At 36.9% G+C, this 16,654-nt stretch overlaps 2 long non-coding RNA genes across 2 annotated transcripts in view; both read left to right on the top strand.

Moving 5' to 3' along the window:
- The window catches only part of LOC136363235 (uncharacterized), a 295,276-nt gene that overhangs the window by 255,582 nt on the left and 23,040 nt on the right, over positions 1 to 16,654 (top strand). The gene's annotated exons all lie outside the window — the stretch shown is intronic.
- Positions 773 to 5,169, top strand: LOC136363234 (uncharacterized). The gene is made up of 3 exons (XR_010743942.1): positions 773 to 834; positions 4,511 to 4,648; positions 5,049 to 5,169. It is a non-coding gene; the product is annotated as an uncharacterized lncRNA (long non-coding RNA).

Raw genomic sequence — 16,654 nt, 5'->3', positions numbered from 1 at the left:
GGAATGTATGTAGGAGAAATATATTTGGTACTCAAAGCAGAGACTGTGGTCATATATGGCCACTACACCAGTAAACTCCATCTCTGAATATTTCTGGTTTGTTTTGATTGTGCAATTTTGCTCTACTGCTGAAGTTACTGAGAACTCAATATCGGCCCAGGCATTACCTAAAGCTGATAGAATACAGGCACAAATGGACCACAGGATATGGGTAAATTGGACAATAGTTTTGTGGACAGCATGACCATCCTATTTACCTTTAAAGACATAGACCAGCATTAAAATGTTCTCTTCTGAATTCCATTCTTTCCAAGCAAAATACCAAATCAGTCTTATCCAAAACAGTTTGGATAGGATTGTATTGCTATAGATAAATCAGGAGAAGAATTTTTTTTTTCCTCTTGAACTTGAGACTATAGGTCTGAATATCACCTTGTCAAAGTCTCTATTGAGTTCAATATTCAGAATTCAGAACTGAGAGAGCAGTTAGGATCCTTTTACTAACCTGATCCCTTGGGAAAATATATCTGTGTAGAGAGTAAATAAAGTTTTCCCATTTTTTTAAAGCTCTGAAGGAATGTCTTCTAATTCCAGAAATATGCACAAAATTTTCTCTGAGTCTACTTTAACTTTTGCACCATTTTTAGCTTCCTGTCTATTTTAGCTCTTAAGATGTGTTTGATTCAAGTGCCAAAACTTCTAATTAATGCCTGACAGGTGGCCCATAACTGACTACCTGCAATTCTGTTATAGGCAAAGAAAAGTGACAGAAGCTATTTAGACAACAGAAGAAGAGGAGCAAGAACAGTCTTTTCCCTCCCAACTTCTAAATGGGTACTACAAGTTCTGGGAAAATGTATTTTAGTATATTTATAGCATATTATATACAAGGATTCACTTGTAAATTAAGTTGAAGCCATGTTCAATGTCAAAATGATAAAACGAACAGCTCTAATCTCCTTGCAGGTTTTCAATTCTTTTTGCTTGTTTGTTTGTTCTTGTTCATTTGTTTTTCTGCTTGGACAAGAGATTATTGAAAAACAAGGAATGCTATTAATCCCTTCCAGTGACAGAAAATTAAAGCACAGAGGAGCTGAATAACTTATGCCATGACTATGGATTTCACACCTCCCAACAGTAATCGCCTGAATGTCCTCTATAGTTAATAGTTGTCTTCCGAGGGCAGATCATTCTATTTTGGGAAGGGATGAATCAGCTGCTACAAGGAAGAGATGAATCAGCTGCTACAAGTACCTTTGTTTAAAGTACTGGGAGGTTTGGCAGATAGCTTAGAGGAGTCACGTGTTTTTGGATAGGGACGATAAGGTGACCTGGGTTACATTTTAGTCTGCAACAAGGTTGGGAGTACACTCTGGAAATACTGGCAGTACAGTATGTATGAGCCACTGAAATATTTTTCCATCTAAAAGATAATATTTGATTTATTTTTCATGATCCCCATGCATTTTTTATTGATTTAAATTAATTTTTGATTTCTATTCTGGACATTTCAGAAGGCTAGTTTTTGTTGTAGCTGTAGAATGTATCTAGTTTTAGTAGCTATAGAATTGAATTAACCATGCAAAAATATAGGAAGAAGGAAGCCTTAAGATTTTATGAATTGGTGCTATTCAAAATGTTTAATTGCCCCTTTTAAAAACCAAGATGCTTATTTTCTTTCTTATTAAAGCGATTTTGTGACTGACTGAGGAATAATTATTATGTAAATAAAACAACTTTTTTCATTTCTGCAGAACTAATTAATAGCAAGGAATCTGAATGTAATATCAGTAATAATATATCCATATGTCCTTTGCATGACCTAACTGTATTTAAATAATACTCTTAAAAGCAAGGTAAAATTGTATGATTTTTGTAAATTTTATTTCATGCTTCTGAATATAACACCAATGTCTCCTACTTCACTGGTCATTTGTTTAGTTTGGTTTCAGTCTATATACAGCATATGTTCCAGTTTTGGTTTTGATACAGTATTCATTACAATTATGGTGCTTCTGATGAGTTTTAGATTTTTTATGGTTTGTTAGATAGACCACCTTTCAAAGACAATTAATTGAATAGACACAGACATTTATTTTGACATTCTAAATTGTTTATAATTTTGACTTTTCTGCTCATAGAAAAATCCTGCTACTACAATCTTTCTCCTATGGCACTTCATTTTTTTTTCTTTAATTAATGTCGTAAGTTTTACCTGCTTATTTTACCTTCAATTTTCATAACTATCTTTTTCTAAAAGTATTAGCAAATCCTGCCTAGAATGGTCATGAGAGCAGTGTGATATTAATAAAGTTTAACAAAGGGAAATAGTTCAAAGATTGTTTCTTAACATTCCCAACAGCATATTTGTATACTGTGTACTTCAATATTTTGTAAGTAGATATTGTTACTACACACAATATCTCCCTCATGTCATCCTTCCAGATCTTTTAACAAGATATGTGTGAAAATAAAGTATTACATGAGTTTTCCCAGCACAATATAGTCACAATGTTTACATTCCGTTTCTCCAGGTCTTCTTTTTTTATCCATTTTTTTCAGTCAGACAAATAAACAAGCCTTTTAAAATGCAAATATTGATATTTAAAATAATAGAGTCCTCTGTATAAAAGAAATGTGAGGCTTGAAAGAAAACTGCAATTCACAACTTTGGAATCTCTAGGAGACTGTTGTTGATAGAAGCCAGAGTTACATGGAGAAACGGTAATGGGAGCAGGAAAGCAGCAAAGATGTTCCATTTGTTCTCAGCTGTTGCTTTCTGGACTGATGGAGATAAATATTACCTAGGTTCAACTCACTGTATTCAGTGTTATTCAGCTCCGTGTTCATTCCCAAGCATCATGCACCTGGCATTTTAATTAAGTGGGTGACTATCACAGATAAAATTTGAAATTCCTTTGAGATCTTTTTAGAGCAAGAACACCTTAGACATGTAAACCAGTTTATTTTTGGTGTCTGCACACTGATCTGTGCTTTAATGAGGTCACCTGTTTGAAAGTTTTGCTTTGTTTTGTCCATCCTCTTTGACAAAATATATATTGAGTTGCGCAACGGGATCTCATCTCAGTAAGAACTCTGAAGTGAGTGTTTTCCTTAATTTGAGAACAGCAGAAAAATAAAATCAGAGTTTCAGTCTACATTTTGATAGAACAAAAAGTAATGAACTAGAGCACAGTGATTCTTGCAAGAATAAGAAAAAACCCCTCATGTCTACCTAGAAACTGCGACAGACTTAAATTAAGGATGTGAGGTTCAGTCTTTCCCCTCCTGTCTGTGTCATTGCCATTTGGACCCTTTCGTTTTTGGTCTTGATGTGCTTCACGTGTTTTCAGTAGCTTCCTAGCTGTGATAAATCCTGAGTTGTGAGAGAGTTCTCTTTTCCTGGTTACTTCACCTGCCCTCTGGTCTTAGGAGGCTCCTGATGCTCCTGAGCCTGCTGGGCGTCCTCTTTGCATTCCATCTGCCACCCTCACCCTGTCACCTGGCCCCAGCGACACCATTGCAATGTACAGCACCCCAAGACAGGAGAAACTCTTGCCTGTAACTTCACAAAAAAACCCCGGCTGCAAACACAGAGTAGGCTGGGAACAAAAGAGCAAGACATAAAATACCCTTCAATTTCTGGTAATTTCTTCTCAGGCCAAGTTCCAAAAATCCCTCTTTTTGGCAAACAAACAGGTATGCTAAATAATAATTTTTTTGTCAGGAAAAATTACTTTCTTTTTATGGTATTTAATGTTAATCTTTTCATGATGTTGATGGTAGAGTGGCATCAACATCATGAAAAGATAAATATTCATTTTACATTTTCTTCGACTTTATTATGATGGATGTGTTATTAAGCCCTTGTAGATGACGTAAACTTCCCAACCACATAAAGAAGTAGAGCTTAGAAGGTTTATTGCCAAAGACTCATATTGTGTCTAGACCAAAGAAAACCACAGTGAACAAAAATTAACCTGAGCGGAGTCCAATTTGCAGTAAACACAAATTAAATTGGGACAAATCACCATAGTTAAAACTATCGAAGGAAAGAACATAAAGTTCAGTCTTCAATTACTTTTTCTACAGTCTACAGTTGAAGTTATTACAGCTGAAGTCCACTTTACAGTCGGAAAATGAAGCACAGCTGGTGATAGCTTTGGTGTGGATAAATAAGGAATGCAAAAGGACTGAAATGGTAACATAGGGTTATATTGCCTGCCAGAGGCAAGGAAGGAACTCCTTTGCTTCACAGGATATTTAACTAAGCTCTTGATTTGTTTTAAGGCTCTAGACACTGGACACATTTAGCAATAATCAAAAATGAGAGACCTTGATAATCTCTTCAGCATAATTATCTGCTGATTGGCTGATAAATTGTATTTGTATGTTCAGGGTTAACACACCACTGAGGACTGTTTTCATACAAACAGTATTTGTATTTTCTCCTCGTGGCATGGTTGTAGCTTTGAACTTTTGCTATAATCTTGTATTTTGTTACAGGAAGAATGGAAGTGTGTTCTGGGGTTATGGACAGCTGATTCTTGGGATCCCTTCAAGACTTCTATCCTTTTAGCTGGGGCTTGCTGCAATAGTTTCATCTTACCTGGCACACTTACATGCCTTTTGTTCATCATACTTTCTAGTGAGTCATAATCTGTATTTCTTCTGTAAATGAGGAACTGTCTGGCAGCCATCAAGCTTTGTGAGGGTCTAATTGTAAAGAGATTCTGAACCTCAGTTGGCCACTCTGCCCAGACGTATCTGATATGTGGGTAACATATGATACGGGGTGCAAATTATATGGGATTTGTGCATATAATAGAAGTACTGAATTTCCCCATTTTAAACGCTGACTTGTAAGCACTTTCTTAAAAACTTGATAAATGTAATTCTCTGTCCTTTTCTGAGTGTTTCTTCTTATTTATATTGACTATTAGACTGCACTATCACAATATTTGAAATATTATTCATTGAAATAGGATCTTTCAAAAAAAATCATAGATATTTAAAAATATTTTAAACCTACCTTGCTTTCATTTCAGTTCGAATTCCACACTTCAGGGCACAAAAAATAAGACTCTGACCTTAACTGAGTACAGATGTGAATCTCTTGGTAAATCTCACAGACAAATATTTTTCCCTAAGTACCCAAGCCAGGTCTGAGTGAGCTGCCACCCTTGCATGTTTGCAGGGAGAGACTGAGTCCTGTCTACAGTAGTCAAACTGCTGGCACCACATTGCTTTACTTGCCAGAGTTAGCTCACACCTCTACCTCTGTGTTCTCTGATGCAACTGAGTCCTGGAGCCAGGCTGCTGACCATGCAGGACCCAGCCTGTCACATGTACATGCTTTGATTTTTCAGTGGACAGTGAATTTCTCAGGGAACTTTTTAAGTAAAACCAACAATAGCTCTTTTCACCCCTCAAACTCCTTTTCAGACATCATTTTTATTCTCATTTATTAGCTGTATTATTCTTGAAGGAGTTTGCAGATAAACAAAACTGCCTCCTTTGGTGATTTTGGTTATTCATCAGTAAGTCTTTGTGCCTCAGATTGGTCTGTTCACTGAATTATGTAACCAATTGATACAAAGATTGTTCTTGTAACAGCACTTGCATTTAATGGAACAGTCAAGACACTAAAAGCTAATGTGCATAAGAAGATTATGTGCTTAAGCATTATGCACTTGGAAAATGTAGAGTTCCTGCTATATTCACCATGGGTAGAAATCTGCTTCCTCACTTAAAAAAATAGAAAAGCCAAGTCCTTCAAGCATGGAGAAAAGCAAAAGGGTCTTTTGCAAATGGCTTTCTTGACTGCCTCCCTACAGCTAATTCACTGCAAAGAACAGGGGAAATGGCCTTTCTTCTCCACACTAAATAACAGTATGAGAAATTTGTACTTACAAAGAGCATCTTTAAGTATCTGCTAAGAATATTTCCCTTTGGGGCTCAATGATGGCTTTCAAGGAGCATGGGGAAGCAAAGAAAAGAAGTCTGAGTGGTATTTAGGCAGAAACCCCTGCAAGCAATTGGATGTAAGTCAGAGTGATCATTTGAGTATTTAGACAAAACTGCCTTTGCCCACCAAATAATTTGGATATGTGTCACTTAGAGTGAAACTGAAGTCATCCATCAAAGCTGTGCAGCCTGCAGCCCTCACTATGCCAGCTTGAACCTGCCAGTCATGGTTTCTCAGCTCCTTCAGGAAAGTGCTGAGACTTTCACCGACTTTGATTTTTCTGAGCCAAATTGTCATCTGGTAGATATCAGAATAGCTTCATTACAGTCATTGGCAAAATACCAAGTTGCTTCAGCTGAAAATCTTCCCAGAGCCCAGAGAGTTTAAAGACTGGTACTGAGCTGTCCTTCACACACAGTGGTGAGAACTAGAGGAAAATTCTGCTTAATGCTCTCTCCTTTTGAACTGCAACTAGAACCAGCCACTAGCTATTCCTCATATACAAAGGCTAGAAATTTAGAAATCAAAAATCCATTTAAATGAATTAAATTATTTCAGGCTCAGACTGCATTTAGCTATCTTTTAATGGTACTGAAGTTATTTGAGATACTTCTGCTCTGCAGCTATTCTAATGATCTTGGAGTTCTGTAATATATAAACAGTCTCTTACTGCTCATAGTACCATCTCTTCTTTTTAACACTAATTTCCACATCTTTCTTTCTTACCTCTTTAGCAGTCATGTATTATAAGATGAATAAAGACTCTCACTTTCTACTTTTCACATAAAGTTGTATACATCAAATATATATTTAATGTATCTGAATTTATTAACATGTTTGATGTTATATTTGACAGGCATATACTAATTTTTCAGTAGCTGACAATGTGCAAACAGCGTGAATTAATATCTTCTCACTATGATTACAAAAAAGGCCCTTGCTGATGTCACAAGATCCTCTGGAAACTGGCTCCAGAAGACAGAGATAGTTATTTCTACATTAAATTTCACCACATGAGACTGTTCAAATCTCTACATCTGTAAAATCCAAATGACCCTGGACTACTCCTGTTAGATTAAAATGGTAATGATCCCTTTTCCATGCAGCAACAGCATTTCATCCCTCATCACAGTGTGCATCACAGCCATAAATGGGGCATAATAAGTAGTTAAAGAAATTCGTTAAAAGAAGCTGGCATTACAAAATAAACACATTTAGTGAAGTGAGATTAGTGTTGACATGAAACTTCCCATCAATTGCAGGACTAGGTATAGAGAACCAGATTTCATCTGTGGTGTCACCTGCCAACGACCCTTGATTCCAGCTGGAGACATGGTGTGCAGAATTCAGCATGTGCTCAGTAGTCAAACTGCTGGCACCACATTGTCAGAATGCCATCTGAAATATGACAAGTGAGAACATAAAAAAATGTATTCCTGTGTGAAATATACTGAAGCTCCTTGAGCTACCACCTGAAAGGTGTGGAAAGAGCATTACTCATGTGTAGGGTGAGACAGTTTTGCTGTTGTGCCCTGGAGCAGAGTCGATGTGGACACTGAGGGCTGTGGTATTGCTGATGGTCAGTCTCCAGTGGACACCCTCCTGGTGTGTTTGTCAGCCCACCTGACCTCCAAATACGTGTCTGTCTGTGAACATTGTTATAAATAACGAGTCCAATTTCATTAAAAAATGCCAATTTATTAATAGAATTTTGTGAAATGGAATTTTATGAAAAAAACCAAAATCAGTCGGATAGCATGGACCCTGGGATCAATGCTGGGTGAACCTCAGGTGCGACTGCAAGCTGTACTCCTCCCCGTTCACAGTCCTGCCCTCACACAGTCCAGTTTTATACAGTTTTTCTTGCTTGAGGCAAAAAGTTGCCTCATTTCATTGTCCACTCTGCGGGTGTTTTCAAATTAATATTTCTTTTCTTTCCCTCTGCTGGTCTGATGAATGGGATTCTGGGCAGAGCTGATACTTCTGATTAGATTTTTGGGAACTTGGCATCCACACGTCCACTGGTCAGATTGTAGATAAGATTCCAATCAGGTGATGATCACTGGGTCATTAGTAATCTTATCTCAAGAGAAGGCCCATCTCCTTCAGGAAACTCCTTCTTTTATTTTGTAGATGGAGGTTATCCTATTCCTGGAAACAACTCATAGTTGCACCATACTTTTATTTCAAAGAGACAGAGGCATTTGATATAGTGTATGTTTTATACAGAATGTTTCTGTAGAAAGAAGGAATTAATTCCACCATGATTACAACAAACATGTTGGGGCATACTAAAACACTAGCTGTGTCTGGGCTTGGAGTAGGAGCCAAATAAACAAAGTGATTTGATATAATGAGCACAACCTGGGATTAGCTCAGTTGGTTAGAGAATGGTGTAAATAACAACAAGCTTGTGGGTTTAATCCATGCATGGGCCATTCACTAAAGAATTGTTTTTGATGATCCTTGTGGGTCTCCTCCTCAGCATAGTCTGTGATTCTGTATAATTTAATTAACAAGGAATTGCCATTTTTTTCAAGAAAGAATAAAAACCCAAGAGTTTTGAGGAGTTTCAGACAAACAATTTCTCCTGCTAGAGAGAAAAAAAGCCTAAATAAATTAAATAAAAAGAATAGAAACCATGAGTATATTAGAACAGTTATCCCTCTGGTGAGCCAGTGTCAACTGTGTAGCTGATGTTAATATCAATTATTCCCCGTTATAACCCCGCCTATCTTTTGGCACACGAGGAGAGCAGGCATGTTGTTCTTCTTGAGAGAGTAAAGACAGAGAATACTGAAATGCAAACACTGAATTTAGCTGATATTCACATGTATGAAATGCATCTTATTAGGGCAATTATTCACCACGGTGCCTAAAGAATTAACAAATTTACACAACAAAAAAATAATTTGAATTCAACAAGGAAATTATTTAATGAGTTCTTGTATCACTAGTTCTCTGTTACCTCACTTTTCACTTGTGCTGTGGATCTTTTAGGAAGCCCTTTTGGGATTGGCCATAAAAAGTATGAGACTTGACTGATATGAGTCCAACAGTTTCCCCTGAGGTTAAGTTGTCTGGGATTCACTGTCTGCTGATACACCAATCTGTCTAAGCTTGTAGACAAAGTGATATGATCCTAGGCTAAAATTAATTTAGCAGCTATTACCTTCGTCTTTAAGGTTCCCTCTCTGTGAAGGATTCTGTGTTTTCTCTAGGAAGCTGTGTCAGCTATAAAAGAACAAACCTTCATCTTCTGTTATTTTTTACATGACAGAATTCACTTTTAGCTGAACGACACCAGATTTTCCATCATCTGAAAGAGTAATTTTCCTTCCCTTCCTAATCCTTAACAGCATTAAAATCTCAAGTTCTCACACAGGAGTAAACAACTTGAAATAATCTCAGAATTACTATGGGGCAGAATCATGTTGTCATTAGCTGGGGAATAGACTTTCTCCAAGGTGCAAGACTGCATAAATCACCTTGCATTACAGCACTTCAAAAGTAAGAACAACAAGCTTCTGTACATGGTAAATGCCAGATGATTTAAGGCAGTTTTCCTTGTAAATCTTGTGCTGTGGATCTGTAACGTGGAATGAAACATCAGCAGAAAAAAACCCCATCTTTCAAACCTCTCTAATCTAATTCTTAGTAATCCTGATTCTTATCCAAATTGGTATTTTTGTGTGTTTCACAAGGAAATTAGGGAATTCACAATTTCATTAGGATCTGAGATGGGGGTCTGTAACTCCTGTTCCACGTGTGTGCCTAGGACACTGTGGCTGGTTTTGATGGAATGCTGTAGCCCAGCTGTACTGAAAGCATGTGTGCATCCTGGTGGCAGCTCTATGAAATTTGGCTGCTGATACTGCACTACTGAAACTCAGCTACCTCTATAGCAATTTATAACAACACAAATGTGTGCAACAGTTCGTGACAATGAAAAATAGCAGTTTGAACTAATTTGAGACAAGAGGACATTATAGTAATCGAGCTGGGCATTAACTGAGAGGCTGAATTAATGCTCTTGCTCTTCTCAAAAGTTCTATTGACATTTAGACCAGCAAAAGTTATTTAAGCCACTAAAACCTATCTGAATAGCATTCTGTAGGACCACAGTATAGGGAGATGCTAGTATACTGGAGGGAATAATACTCCTTTCAAACATCCAGCATCACTACATCATAATGATCAGATTTCTAAATTTCATTTTTTTTTAACCTATATTAAGTCTTTGAACTAATGAGATTTCACATTCAGGAAGCTGGCTTTGTAGTGGGACAGCTGACAGTTGCTCTGCTACCAACACTTTTATAGACTAATTTGGATCAATTCATTGCCGGGTGATCGTCACACTGGAACTAGGTGCTTTATATTCAGGAAGAAAATTTCCCAGTACAGGTTGGAGGTAATGAGCATCATTAGTAAATTACAGACACTATTTCTTGCCTTCTGTCCAGAATGTCCTGCTCTACCTGGCTCCTTATTTTGTATGCCATGTCTTGTGACTGTTAACTGACTTGCCTTTCTCATTACTGCCAGGTCCCAAGTCTTCCTGATTTTTGTTTGTTTTGTTCATTTGCTTTGTTTTGGTTTGGCTTGGAGTTTCTTTCCCTTGGTCTTGGTCCCTTTGTCTTTCACAAAACTCTTCCTTTTATCACATCGTTAAGTTGGAATGTCAGGTTTCTTGTCCATTACTGTGGGTGCGGGATGCAGAAGGGGAAATAATTTGGTACCTGTTCTCCACAGTAGCTCCAAGTGCAGTCAATGTCTCCCAAGGTATGCATTTTCAGTGTGATGATGAAGAACTGTCTATTTACAGAGAAGAGATTATGTATAAATTGTTCTTTGCACACATGCCTCTGCTCTGCCCAGCTGTCCCTCAGTGCTTTTCCTCAGCAAACTGAAAATATTTTAGCAACCAACAAGAACTTCAGACACGTTTGTAAGACAATGCTCCAGATACAGTATTAATGGAGCTGTGAAACAAAGGGTTATTAAAGGCTAATAATATGATTCCTGCTGCAGAATCCTGTAAATCTGATATTTTCTTGTCTCTAGGAAAGAAAATATGTGGAAGGTTGTGATTCTTGCTGCTCCATGGTAAAATAACACCCCCATCATATAGCAAACCCAAATCCTAAAAGCCAACTGTTCAAAACCATCAAGCACGGGCATTGGTTCATTTCAGGATTCAACTTTAAAAAACAGCTTTTGTTTCAATAAGAAATAATGTATTGTCCTATAGATTTTTCTCTCCCAGCTGCAGTAAGATGCCTTACTGAAGCTTTTGTTTTATGGAGAAGTAGAATAAGATACACAGTGCAAGAGATCTGACCACAAGGTCAACCATCCAACCCAATGGTTATTTCATTATAATACGCTCCCTTAAGAACATAACTTTATCTTTACATCTGAGTGGAGACAGATATTTTTCAATCCTGTATTTCAAGTAATTCAGGTAAAGACATTAATGTACCATTAATTAATGTATAGTATGTTATTGGTTGCTAACACAAGCAAACTGCCAAACCCAATAAGGTTTGCATATTTCCACACTTTTCCTTCGATAGCCTTGAGAGAGGCTTTGTTGAGCATAGGATTTTAAAAAGAGTTTCTCCTGAAGAGCTCCTCTCCTTTGAAAAATACATTTTAAAGTTACTTTAAAGGTAGGATGATTATTGATGTGCTACTGCCCTGCAGTGAAATACTAAAGAGACCTACAGGTGCACTTGTGTTCACCTCAAGACTCCAGTTTGGTGTGATTTCTCTAAGTTTATTTCCATTCTCTTGGGAATTAATTACATACAACCTGTTGATCACACAGTCTGCAAGCTGCAACAGATGGCTCCTCATTCCTCCTCTGACAACCAATTCTTCTTAACATAGATACATCTTTTGGTCATATACCCCTTAGATTTGGCACCAGGATATACAAGGCAGATCCAAGATTTCACATGGCCTACCTTTCATTCTGACCTGGTTCTTTTTCTTTGCCATGAAAATATTTTAAGGATCCTAGTCTTGTTCTAAAATAGGAAAGAAAAATATATAGTTGCTCCTTTATTTTATTGTATTTTACTGCATTTTATATTATTTGTTAGATAAAAGTTTGTATTTATACAAGGCTATTTGTAAGAGCCTCTAAATTACCTGAGTGATTATTTTTTCAGTGGTGTTGAGTATAGGATATGATGTAAAGTATTATTTCTTTATGATTGTATGAGGCCTGAGAAAATTGTGGATCAACACCTCAGCATACTAAGCACAGTCCAAGCATGAGTTCATTGATACTGGTTTTGCACAAATATATTATGTGGTCAATTTAAATAAATGGTGACAGTTTAATATAAGAGCCATAGTTAATGAAAATCTTTAACATATGAAAGCATGGATAGTGTAGCAAATTCTAAATGTTGTCAAATTTTCTTGTTTATTTGAACTTGCAATAAATCACTAGACACAAAGAAAACACTCTGGCTTTCTTTTATCAGTCTGCTGAAATTTCTATTAAAATAAGAATGTATGTAAAATGCACAACCCAAATTTTAATTGCAAGCCTTCATTTGACATATGGTGCACTAACTTATTTCCAAGTTTATGTTTATATTCTTGCAAATGATACTGCTAGGCAAAAAAACTTCCATTGCTGTTTTAAAAGCCTTGGCTTGGGCTTTTTGAATAAGTCTTCTGAGTATATTAGAAAAAAACCACAATAACCTTCACTGCCTTCATGGTTGTAAAATAAATATATTTATATTGCATGATGCCCTGTTAGACTTTGGTAAGAGCTCCAATGACTTCTGGAAAAATACTGTTGTGTTTCACTTCAATTGAAATATTTCTGGATGCAGAACGCAAAAATCAAGATATTCTTTACTGACACTTAAAAAGGCAAAAGGGACTTTTAGTATAATGAAGCCAAGGAGTAAGACTGCTTTGTTCTCCTTAGGACACACATTCACGGACTGAATGAAAAACGTAAAAAATACATGAGTGAGATAAACACATGAAATCTTTGAAAGTTCTGATAGTGCACTATAATCTTGTCTATTTTTAGGGCGAAATTAAAAAAGACAGAAATGTGTGTGTTATATTAATAGATAACTGCCATTGCAGCTATGTAAAGGGACTTCTAAAATTACGAATCCTGAAATCTACACAGAAAGAAATGCTGGAAAATTTTCTAAAGGGTCACCTGTTTTATCCCTATATACCTGAGAGGTTCAAATTGTACCTTGGCAGCATAACTGAAACAGATGATCAGGCTGAATTTTACCTTTTGGCACTTTCCTAAGGAGAAAGAAAGGAGCTTGCCTGAGGATGCTGAAGTACAGATTCCTACATTTCTGATAAACCTTGGGACACATGTACAGAGAAATTCTTCTCCAAACATATTTCCCTTTCCATGCCTTGCCCCGCTGTCCAGCTTGTCCTGTCCTGTCCTCTCCTTTTTGTCTCTCCTTTCTTTGTCTTCCTCTTGTTCATTTTTGCAAAAGTTATCCAACTGAAATTTAGCAAAAAAGAACATTTTAATTGGGAAAAAAAACCCCACCTGAATGAATGGAAAATCCCAAACTAATTACATTGCTTTGTCTTTTTAAATGACTTCATATTTCTCATGTTCTACTCTGTGTTCTGTATCCTTTATTCTTCTGTCACCTCATAAACTCCTCTTCCATGGTTGGTCCCACGTCACAGCCAAGTGCACCACTGAACATCACTTAAGAGATTAAGTTCTGTCATTAAGAGATTCCTGTTCTGTCCATTGCAGGATTTGGTCCATGTATGTCAACTTTAATCAAGTAAAGACTGCACTTTTACCATGTCTGCCTGATATTGAATCTGCTTGAGGCAGTGCAGTGAATCTGTAAGAGTGTCTTTTATTGCCAAAGCTTCTGATCTCTCTGATTAGCATCCTGTGCAAATTTTGTACACAAAATAAAAGTGCTTGAACTTGCTTTGAAACAAAATCTTTTCTGTAGCAGAATTTGTCACGTGGGAAATAAGGTTTATCAACTTATATAACAATTGAGAAAAATATGAAGCATGCCCATGATGATCCTTCATTTAGTGTGAATCAGAGATTAAATTAATGATTGTTCTTTCTATATCTTATATTTTCCAGTGGATTCTAGGGAGTTGTTGCTAAAAAAGGGTGACTACTTTGATTTTTGATACTTTTGGAACTTTTTCATGAGTTTCTTAATTAATCTTAGCAATAGATTCACTCATCTCATTAACCTGCTGAGAAAAGATAATGAAGTGTATTTTCCCTTAGCAAGGCAATACAAAATTGGAAAGAAAATGGAAGATGTTTCTGCTGCAGAAATTCTTTTAGTGTGAGGGACAGGTTGTGAGGTCTCTGTGATTAATAGACATAATTAGTTTACAAAGGCTGGAAAACAAGGTTATCTGATTTTGTGATTTACTCTACACCATCGCTGGCCAGAATCAATAGGATAATGATCAGCTTTTGCCTCAGCATGGGGCTGGAGAAGAGGGGCAGAGAAGAAATTTATAGCTTTTTTTTTGGTCACTATCCATGTGATAACTGAGAATTGTTAATATGGGCTTTAGATCCTGCCAAATGCCTTACTCACAATACCTATACTCATCGATTTTTGAAAAGTAGCTGAAAGTCCATCTTCCAAGGCAAACTTTATCACCTGCAGTCTGATGATGTATCATTATCAGCCTTCAGGGTCACTTTTGTGATATGTACAGTAGATATTCAAGCACAAGCAAAGACTGTGTGGCTCTTTTTCTTCAGGAGCCTTTGCAGAATAGCTGTATGGCTTTAAAATAACCATTGAAATAGATATCTACACTGTCCATGCAAAATAACTGTTGAAATAGGAGTCTACAGTGTCCATGACAGCACAGTCTTCCTGGAATATCTGTTCTGGGCTTCTGAGTAGGTATTACTGAAGGAAATCGGAGTCAAACACAAAGCCCAGGTTTATTGTGCTAAGCATTGGATGTAGTAAAAATACATAATGTATGTCAGGTTCAGGCCAATGCCTGAAACATGACTGTCTCAGGAAATGAGGACTAGAATCATGTTTAATTGTTGATGGAGCTCACCTGAGTGGTGTTTTACTTGTTTTTCTAAAGTTTCTATTAAGTTTCCTGTTTCATTTGGGGGAATGGCAGCAGTAATTACAGATGCTGAATGTTGGTCTGTATTATACAGAAGTGGTATCTGACAAGTCTGGATAGAAGACAATTTTTTTCTCTTAGAAAGGAGTCCCCTAGATTTAAGAGCAAATTCTCAAATAAAAGAAAACCTCTGCAACTTGGCGGGTGCAAAGATCTGGGGATTGTGTTTGGGTCAGTTGGCAAAAAGAAAGTGAATACTTGTCACATTTGCCTCTCAAACCAAATTCCAAGCATTTGGAAACTGTGCATGCTACATGGTATTTGTTACCTATTCCCATTTACACAGAAAACACCATGCTTCTCTGCTAAATCAGAAGAACCTGGGTGCCTTGGGCTCGAATATCTCTGAGGTATTTCTGTTGTTTAAAGAGTTCTTTAAACAATGTGGTGTGTATGAGAGATGTATCATACAGGCCTACTGCACACAGCACTGCTGCAGAACCATGCTCTAAGCTTTAAGTTCAAAGGGTACTGGAAATCTTTTAGCTACTGAACACTGACAGCTGATTCCACGTGATTAGAGAGCCATGGTCAGCTGTAATACCTTATCTTACTAGAGAACTCTAATTACATTAATTTACATGGCATCACGGTATGTGGTGCTGGGTGGTACGTTTTGAAAACCTCATTGAGAGTCAAAAAAGTGCCGAAGATCCTTTGGAAAGAAGACTTTGAAAAACTAAGTCCTCAAGGGCAGGATCTTTGTCAGCAGTGGTAAGTATGTCTGCAGTAAATTGCCACTTAAAGTCAAGTAAAGGTTAAGCATACATTGCAAAGAGCTGTATTGTCCACTAATAAAACACTCTTTTCATGCAGCTGTCTTGTGAAGCTTTTTCTGACAAATTTGAAGACTGTTTTAAAAGTATTTTATGGAACAATTCTTGAAATGGTGAGAAATTTCCCCTGAATTATTCACTTGACAGCTGGAGATGCAGCTGTTAAAAACAGCTCTTTAGGAAGAAAAGAAATTAAAATGGGTAGGGAGAAAAATAATAATAAACCGAGGAAATAGGCAAAATGAAAAGAGTTTGTTGGAGTGAAAGAAGCGCATACAGCGGAAATGTGCTAAGGAATGTGCCCAGGAAAAGCAACATTTTTCAGCATTTTCTCTTCAATTTTTTTCCCTCCTTAAATTGTACACATTCAGGGGAGGGGATGCAAAAAGCAATTTATGCAGCTCGATATCACATTGCACTTTCCTGACGAGGTCCATCACCCTCAGAATCTGTGAGTGTTTGGGAAGGTGGCGATGCTTGCAAATCAGCCTGCAACTGAAAGAGCGCTGAGCAATCTGACTTCTTTTTAATCAGAAAGGAAACAAAATACTAGACTCCATTTAGAATGTTTTCGTGTTGTGTTTTTAAAAGCACTGGATTGCATTTACAAAATTCTAAATGGTTATTATTTATATTTCAGATTCTGCCATTCATTTATAGGATGCATTATTAAGATGGTAATACTTCAGAAATCAGTCAAGAATTGGCACCTTGTTATGTCAGGAATTTCACTCTTAGGTAA

This window comes from Sylvia atricapilla, chromosome 6, assembly GCF_009819655.1.
Source record: "Sylvia atricapilla isolate bSylAtr1 chromosome 6, bSylAtr1.pri, whole genome shotgun sequence".
In the NCBI taxonomy this organism is placed as follows: domain Eukaryota; kingdom Metazoa; phylum Chordata; class Aves; order Passeriformes; family Sylviidae; genus Sylvia; species Sylvia atricapilla.
The sequence above is the reverse complement of the archived record's forward strand: the minus strand, read 5'-3'. Positions and strand labels throughout refer to the sequence as shown.